This window comes from Phyllobates terribilis, unplaced genomic scaffold, assembly GCF_046119375.1.
Source record: "Phyllobates terribilis strain yellow unplaced genomic scaffold, ASM4611937v1 Scaffold_9__5_contigs__length_417890890, whole genome shotgun sequence".
Classification (NCBI taxonomy): domain Eukaryota; kingdom Metazoa; phylum Chordata; class Amphibia; order Anura; family Dendrobatidae; genus Phyllobates; species Phyllobates terribilis.
Window position 1 is genome coordinate 391013053 of NW_027362769.1, and position 9357 is coordinate 391022409.

Consider the following 9357-nt stretch of genomic DNA (forward strand, 5'->3'; position numbering starts at 1 on the left):
GTGTAGTGAAGAGTCTGGATAATCTACATGTGCTGCTCCGCGGCCGCACGGAGAGCAAATGGTTAATGGATAGAAGCGCCGACCCGAGTGACCACAATATGTGACTGGGCCGATATGTTGTGTGAAAGCGGAGTCCGGGGACTGGATCCCAGCAGTTAGTGGAGGATCTAATCTCTACAGACACTAGTGGTGAATGTATAAGATGTTCGGGAACTGGATCCCAGCAGTGAGTGAAGGATCTGATCTCCACAGACACTAGTGGTGAATGTATAAGACGTCCGGGGAACTGGATCCCAGCAGTGAGTGAAGGATGGGATCTCTACAGACACTAGTGGTGAATGTACAAGACGTCCGGGGAACTGGATCCCAGCAGTGAGTGAAGGATCTGATCTCTACAGACACTAGCGGTGAATGTATAAGACGTCCAGGAACTGGATCCCAGCAGTGAGTGAAGGATCTGATCTCTACAGACACTAGTGGTGAATGTATAAGACGTCCGGGGACTCGATCCCAGCAGTGATTGAAGCATCTGATCTCTACAGACACTAGTGGTGAATGTATAAGACGTCCGGGGAACTGGATCCCAGCAGTGATTGAAGGATCTGATCTCTACAGACACTAGTGATGAATGTATAAGACGTCCGGGACTGGATCCCAGCAGTGAGTGAAGGATCTGATCTCTACAGACACTAGTGGTGAATGTATAAGATGTCCGGGGAACTGGATCCCAGCAGTGATTGAAGGATCTGATCTCTACAGACACAAGTGGTGAATGTATAAGACGTCCGGGGAACTGGATCCCAGCAGTGAGTGAAGGATCTGATCTCTACAGACACTAGTGGTGAAAGTATAAGACGTCCGGGGACTGGATCCCAGCAGTGAGTGAAGGATCTGATCTCTACAGACACTAGTGGTGAATGTATAAGATGTCCGGGGAACTGGATCCCAGCAGTGAGTGAAGGATCTGATCTCTACGGACACTAGTGGTGAATGTATAAGACGTCCGGGGACTGGATCCCAGCAGTGAGTGAAGGATCTGATCTCTACCGACACTAGTGGTGAATGTATAAGACGTCCGGGGAACTGGATCCTAGCAGTGAGTGAAGGATCTGATCTCTACAGACACTAGTGGTGAATGTATAAGACGTCCGGGGACTCGATCCCAGCAATGAGATAGTATTTTCTAGAACTCACAATCGATGGATGAATCTGGGGAACTGGATCCCAACAGCAAGTGCAGATTAATTACAGTCTGCACCATAGAGCCTATATGTGGTGTCTATATGTGGTGTCTATCCCCTTCGCGACCTTGGGATTTTCCGTTTTTGCTTTTTCGTTTTTTGCTCCCCTTGTTCCCAGAGCCATAGCGTTTTTATTTTTTGGTCAATATGGCCGTATGAGGGCTTATTTTTTGCGGGATGAGTTGTACTTTTGAACGACATCACTGGTTTTACCATATCGTGTACGGGAAAACGGGAAAAAAATTCCAAGTGCGCTGAAATTGCAAAAAAAGTGCAATACCACAGATGTTTTTTTTTTTTTTTTTACCACGTTCACTGAATGCTCAAGCTGACCTGCCATTATTATTCTCCAGGTCATTACGAGTTCATAGACACCAAACACGTATAGGTTCTTTTTTATTTAAGTGGTGAAAAAAAATTCCAAAGTTTGGTAAAAAAAAAAATGGTGCCATTTTCCAAGACCCGTAGCGTCTCCATTTTTCTGGGGCCAGCTGAGGGCATATTTTTGCACGCCGGGCTGACTTTTTTATTGATACCATTTTGGGGTAGATCCGATGTTTTGATCGCCCGTTATTGCATTTTATTGCAATTTTGCGGCGACCAAAAAACGTAATTCTGGCGTTTAGAATTTTTTTCTTGTTACGCCGTTTACCGATCGGAATAATTCTTATTTTATATTGATAGATCGGGTGATTCTGAACGCGGCGATACCAAATATGTCTATGTGTTTTTTTTTATTATTATTTTATTTTGAATGGGGCGAAAGGGGGGTGATTTAAACTTTTATATTTTTTTAATATTTTTAACCCCTTTACCCCCGAGGGTGGTTTGCACGTTAATGACCGGGCCAATTTTTACAATTCTGACCACTGTCACTTTATGAGGCAATTACTCTGGAACGCTTCAACCTATTCCCCTGATTCTGAGAATGTTTTTTCGTGACATATTGTACTTCATGATTGTGGTAAAATTTCTTCGATATCACTTGCGTTTATTTGTGAAAAAAACGGAAATTTGGCGAAAATTTTGAAAATGTTGCAATTTTCAAAATTTGAATTTTTATGCCCTTAAATCAGAGAGATACGTCACACAAAATAGTTGATAAATAACATTTCCCACATGTCTACTTCACATCAGCACAATTTTGGAACCAAAATTTTTTTGGGTTAGGAGTTATAAGGGTTAAAAGTTGACCAGCGATTTCTCATTTTTCCAGCAAAATTTACAAAAACATTTTTTTAGGGACCACATCACATTTGAAGTGACTTTGAGGGGTCTTTATGACAGAAAATACCCCAAAGTGAAACCATTCTAAAAACTGCACCCCTCAAGGTGCTCAAAACCACATTCAATAACCTTATTAACCCTTCAGATGCTTCACAGGAATTTTTGGAATGTGGAAGAAAAAAATGAACATTTAACTTTTTTCACAAAAATGTTACTTTAGACCCAATTTTTTTTATTTTCACATGGGTAACAGGAAAAAATTGACCCCAAAATTTGTTGTGCAATTTCCCCTGGGCACGCAGATACCCCATATGTGGGGGAAAACACACTGTTTGGGCGCACGGCAGGGTTCGGAAGGGAAGGAGCGACATTTGACTTTTCGATTGTAAAATTTGCTTAAATAATTAGCGGATGCCATTTTGCGTTTAGAGAGCCCCTGATGTGCCTAAACAGTGGAAACCCCCCACAAGTGATCCCATTTTGGAAACTAGACCCCCCTGGGAACTTATCTAGATGGGTGGTGAGCATTTTGAACCCCGAGGTGCTTCACAAATTAATCCGTAAAAATGAAAAAGTATTTTTTTTTCCACTTTTTCATTTTTACAAATCAATTTGTGAAGCACCTGGGGGTTCCAAGTGCTCACTATGCATCTAGATAGGTACCTTGGGGGGTCTAGCTTCCAAAATGGGGTCACTTGTGGGGAAGCTCCAATGTTTAGGCACACAAGGGCTCTCCAAACACAACATGGTGTCCGCTAGCAAATTGAATGGAAAATCGGCTCAAATTGTTAGCGAACACCATGTTGCGTTTGGAGAGTGTTTTTTTTTCATATTTTTATAATTTTTTTAAAAAAAATTTTTTTCACTTTCTGACAGTTTTTTTTACTTTTTTACTTTGTCCCACTGTGGGACTTTCACTTTTTTTACTCTGATCGCCTGCATGGCACAGGAATGGAGCACCATCCCTGTGCCGTGCAGGCTGTCAGCGCTGGACAGGGAGAAGATAGTTTGGAGATGCACTGCGCATGTCCAAAAAATCTTCCTGCTGTCTGGTGACCCGGATGTTGTCATGACGACATCGGGTCGTCATGGCAACATCTTGGAAGCCGCGGCAGACAGCGCTGGAAGCCGGAAGAGGAGGTGAGTATACCAATCACCTCCCCTTAGCCACCGCAATGCTGCGATCGACTTCGATCGCAGCATTGCGGGGGTTAATGTGCCGGGAGAGGTGCGGGACCGCTCCCTGCACATAGCACCGGGTGTCAGCTGTGACAATTAGCTGACACCCGGTGGCGATCGCGCCAACACCGCTTGTGTGCGGGCGAAATCGCCAGGGCATATTAATACGTATCAGGCCCATATGGCCCAGGGCACAGATACGTACTAATATGCCATGGGTCGTAAAGGGGTTAAAACATTTTTTTTTCACTTTTTGCTTGCTTCTATAGTCTCCATTGGAGACTAGAAGCAGCACTTGTCTGATTGCTTCTGCTACATACAGATGATCAGCAGATCACCTGTATGTAGCAGAAATGGTCCTGTACTATGAGCGCCGACCAGTAGTTGGCGCTCATAGCGACCAGCTCATGACAACCACTGGAGTCTGCTGCAGACCCAGGGTTGTCATGACCGCCCATCGGCGACCCCGTCACATGATCGCGGGTCACCGATGGGTGGTCATGATAAGTGACACCCTTCCGGCGCGGCGCTTTTAAATGCTGCTGTCAGAGATTGAAAGCAGCATTTAACATGTTAACAGAAGCGAGTGGATCGCGATTCCACCTGCGGCTGTTGTGGGCACATGTCAGCTGTAATAATCAGCTGACATGTGCCCGGTTCAGTGGGGGCTCACCGCTGGAGCCCTCGCTGAACAGGGGGATTACAGCCTGTGCGTACTAATACGGCACAGGCTGTAAAGTGGCTATACGTGGTGCACATTTGTGGTGGATATATGTGGTGTCTATGCGTGGTGTCTATATGTAGTGTCTATATGTGGTGTCTATGCATGGTGTCTATACGTGGTGCCTATATGTGGTGTCTATATATGGTGCCTATATGTAGTGTCTGTACATGGTGCCTATATGTAGTGTCTATACGTGGTGCCTATATATGGTGCCTATATGTGGTGATTAAACATGGTGCCTATACGCGGTGCCTATACGTGGTGCCTATATATGGTGATGATACGTGGTGCCTATATATGGTGTCTATACATGGTGCCTATATGTGGTGTCTATTTGTGGTGCCTATATATGGTGTCTATACGTGGTGTCTATATATGGTGATGATACGTGGTGCCTATATATGGTGTCTATACGTGGTGCCTATATGTGGTGTCTATATGTGGTGCCTATATATGGTGTCTATACGTGGTGCCTATATGTGGTGATGATACATGGTGCTTATATATGGTGCTTATACATGGTAATGATACGTGGTGCCTATATATGGTGCCTATACGTGGTGCCTATATGTGGTGTCTATACGTGGTGCCTATATATGATGTCTATATGTGGTGTCTATATGTGGTGTCTAGATTATGTGAAGTAATTACCCCCCTCTGCTCCTCCTTGGTCAGACCTCATCTGGATACTGTGGATATGAAGAAACTGGAGGAAGTTCAGAGAAGAGCGACCAGGATAGTGAATGGACTGCAAATATGTCCTACAAGGAACGGCTAGAGGATCTGGGAATGTTTAGCTGCAAAAGAGAAGACTGAGAGGAGACTTAATAGCCGTCTACATGACTGTATATATATATATACACTGCACCCAGCACCTGTTGGTCCATCTTTGACATGCTAAGCCTACAGTATGATGCCACCATCCACCCAATGTACAGAGATATTATGTGGACGTCAGCAGATATATGTCTGTACCCTGTACAGCGCTGAGTGTAATAATATGATTAATGTGTAACAGAAATATGAGAATAAGCTTCATAGTCAGACGCCAGGAGAAGTATCTGCTGCCTATAGACCCCCTGTCACACAACCACGGCCCCCCGTTATCCGCCTGACGTGTGACAATGTCCGGTGGAGACAGAACGAGTCTTTCCTCATATCTTACATTGTTCTTAGTAGAAGCAGAACCAACGTCAGAATGTAGAAGAATGAGTTCTCGCTCAATCATCAGTAAGGCCTCATTCACACCTGACATTTTTTATCTTTTACCTGAAAAACAGAAGATTTTCATCAATGAGCCGGATCAGATTTTCTTTTTCGGGCAGAGAATTTACCGTTATACAGAGCTACATCGGTTTTATAAAGAGCCCGGTCCATGAAGTCCAACCTTCCTCCCCCAATTATACATTGTGTCAGTAATTTGTAGCATCGGCGTCTCTGCCCCCTGCCAGGCAGAGACGCCATCCCTCTTACCTCCTCGCTCCCCGCGCTTCCCACCCGGCGTCCTCCAGCGCTGCTTTTCCTGCTGCTGCCGGCACGCGCAGCTTCCCGGGCACTGTGCTTAGGGCGTGCGCGCTCCCCCTCCCTTAAAGGGGCCGTGCACGCCGCCCTAAGGAGTCCCCGGCCAATAGCCGGAGGTCCTCCCATATATAAAGCACCTCCTCCAAAATGGAGGTGCCCAAGCAATAGTTGTTGCACAGTGTTTCTTACCTCTGCTTCAGCCCTCAGGTCCCACTGCTAGCCTGACTACTTGTCCTGCCTGCCAGCCTGACTACTCTCCAGCCACACAGTCTGTCTTCCGTTCAGTCCGCCAGTCTGTCTATGGGCTCTGCCCGCCTTCTTACCTGGAAGCACCTGCCTGTTTCCTGCCGTGCCTGCTAGCCCGCTTACCTGGAATCACCTGCCTGTTACATGCTGTGCCTGCCAGCCCGCTTACCTGGAAGCACCTGCCTGTTACCTGCCGTGCCTGCCAGCCCGCTTACCCAGAAGCACCTGCCTGTTACCTGCCGTGCCTGCCAGCCTGCTTACCTGGAAGAACCTGCCTGTTACCTGCATGTTACCTGCCGTGCCTACCTGGAGGCTCCTGCCGTCACTTGCCGTGACCACCTGCCAGCCTACCTACAGACTCCTGCTGTCACTTGCCGTGACCACCTGACAGCCTACCTAGAGACTCTTGCCAGCACTTGCCGTGCCTACCTGACAGCCTACCTGGAGGCCTCTGCTGCTTGTTTTCTGCCGTACCTACCTGGAGGTTCCTGCTTGTTACCTGCCGTGTCTGCCAGTCCATCTACCCGGATCACTCGTCAGCCTGCCTGCTGTGCTCATCTGTATTACCGGTCAGTCCCTGCCATCTGTACCGTGGGAGTCACCTGCTCCCTTACAAGGTCGTCCCCAGAGTAGCACCTGGTCCCTCTGCTCGGACCCTCCCTGGTCACGGAGTCGATTGAGCCGCCATACGACCTTGTTCGCTCCGTGTTGATACCTAGTTACGCCCCTCTGGGTCCCTCCTTGCACCGCAGCACAGAGGTTCCACCTCCCAGACCCGTAACAAGTATGTCCTTGGTATCATGTACAATGTGCGCCCTCTAGTGGTTCTTCATATTACAGGTAGTAAGTCCCTGATATCATGTACAATCTGCGTCCTCTAGTGGTTCTCTATACTATAGGTAGTATGTCCCTGGTCTCATGTACAATGTGCGCCCTCTAGTGGTTCTTCATATTACAGGTAGTATGTCCCTGGTATCATGTACAATGTGCGCCCTCTAGTGGTTCTTCATATTACAGGTAGTATGGAGTGGTTCTGCAGGTGGTAACCAAAAGACCATTTCTCTGTTCTCATCCTTTTCGGCTGTTGTTTTATTCACTTTTGCATTTTGCCAATGCTCTCACCCCTAGAGGTACAGTGGCATGAGGCGGTATCTACAACCAACAGAAGTTGCTCAGGTAGTGCAGCTCATCCAGGATCAAAGCGAGCTGTGGCAAAAAGGGTAGCTGTGTCGGTCAGCACAGTGTCCAGAGCATGGAGCAGATATCAGGAAACAGGCTAGTACACCAGGAGACGTGGAGGGTCCGTAAGAGAGAAACAACCCAGAAGCAAGACCGCTACCTCCTCCTTTGTACAAGGAGGTACAGGAGGAGCAGTGCCAGAGCCCTGCAAAATGACCTCCAGCAGGCCACTAACATTCATGTGTCTGCTCAATCCGTCAGATACAGACTCCATGAGGGTGGTATGAGGTCACAACATCGACAAGTGGGTGTTGTGTTTACAGCCCAACACCGTGCAGGGCAATTGGCATTTGCTAGAGAACACAAAGTTTGGCAGATTCCACATTAGTGCCCTGTGCTCTTTACGAATTAGAGTAGGTTCACACTGAGCACATGTGACAGAGTCTGGAGACGACGTGGAGAACGATCTGCTGCCTGCAACATCCTCCAGCATGACCGGTTTGGCAGTGGGTCAGTAATGGTGTGGGGAGGTATTTCTTTGGAGGGCCGTACAGCCCTCCATGTGCTAGCCAGAGTTTGTTCCCTGACTGCCATTAGGTACCGGGATGACATCCTCAGACCCATTGTGAGACCATATGCAGGTGCAGTGTGCCCTGGGTTCCTTCTGATGCATGACAATGCTAGGCCTCATGTGGCTGAAGTCATTGATGCTTTGGACTGGCCTTTCCATTCCCCAGACCTGAATCCAATCGAGCACATCTGGGACATCATGTCTCGTTCCATCCACCAATGCCTTGTTGCACCAGAGACTGTCCAGGAGTTGGCGGATGCTTTAATCCAGGTCTGGAAGAAGATCCCTCAGGAGAACATCCGCTTCCTCATCAGGAGCATGCCCAGGCGTTGTTTGGAGGTCATACAGGCTCGCGGGGGCCACACACAATACTGAGCAGCATTTCGTTGTCTTCAGGTATTTCCCCTGAAGTTGGATCAGCCAGTAATTTGATTTTCCACTTTGATTTTGAGTATCATAAAAAATCTAGACCTCCATGGGATATTAATTTTGATTTACATTGATCATTTTTATGTTTTATTGTTTTCAACACATTCCACTATGTAATGAATAAAGATTTGCAACTGGAATATTTCCTTCAGTGATATCTAGGATGTGGTATTTTAGTGTTCCCTTTATTGTTTTGAGCAGTGTATTTATACTCCATCAGCGTTAGGTGATGCCAACATGTTTATAACAGACCATAATATAAGTCTTACAAAACATGTTTATGTATATATATATATACACACTCTACCACAGTAAAAAAAACATATTTTATTTTGTGGAGGGGGATGTGGGGCAGATTGAATATTTGCTATGGGGCCCTTTGATTTCTATGTACACCACTGCCTGCAATAACATGTACATATTTTTTTCTACTTGATTGTGGTATTCCTCTTTCTCTTATTCTTCTTTACTGTAGGCAGATTGTACTGGTACATAGATCTACATCTCTACATACTAGTGCATTTCTATGTGTGTATTTCAATGTATTCTAGGGGTAAAATAAAAAAGGCAGCGATTTTTTTTCTTCCATTAAAATTACTAAAAAATAATTAATCACATTTACAATAATGACATTTTTACTGAGATTTTTTTAAAAAAACATCACAAATCAGCAAATAACAGACGTGCTTGGTGTCCCTGAAAGGCCTCTTTCACACATCCGGATATTTCTGGTAGTGGAATAATCAGTACTGGAGATATCTGTGTCCGTATGTCCAAGCGTATGATATGTGTGGCAATCGTGTGCTGCATTAGTATCACACGTACCGTCGCCTGGGAATCAGCGGTACAGTTAGTGCTGATCCCAAGCGCCGGGTGCTGAACGCTGCCCTCATCATTGTCCCCTGCTGGCGCTGCGATCAGCATGAGCAGGGGACAATGTTGAGAGTAGTATTCTGCTCCTGCTGTCTCCAAAACCTGTAAAAATAATAATAAAATAAAAAATCCTTATACTCACCTGTGCTAAGTGTCCTACGCTGTAA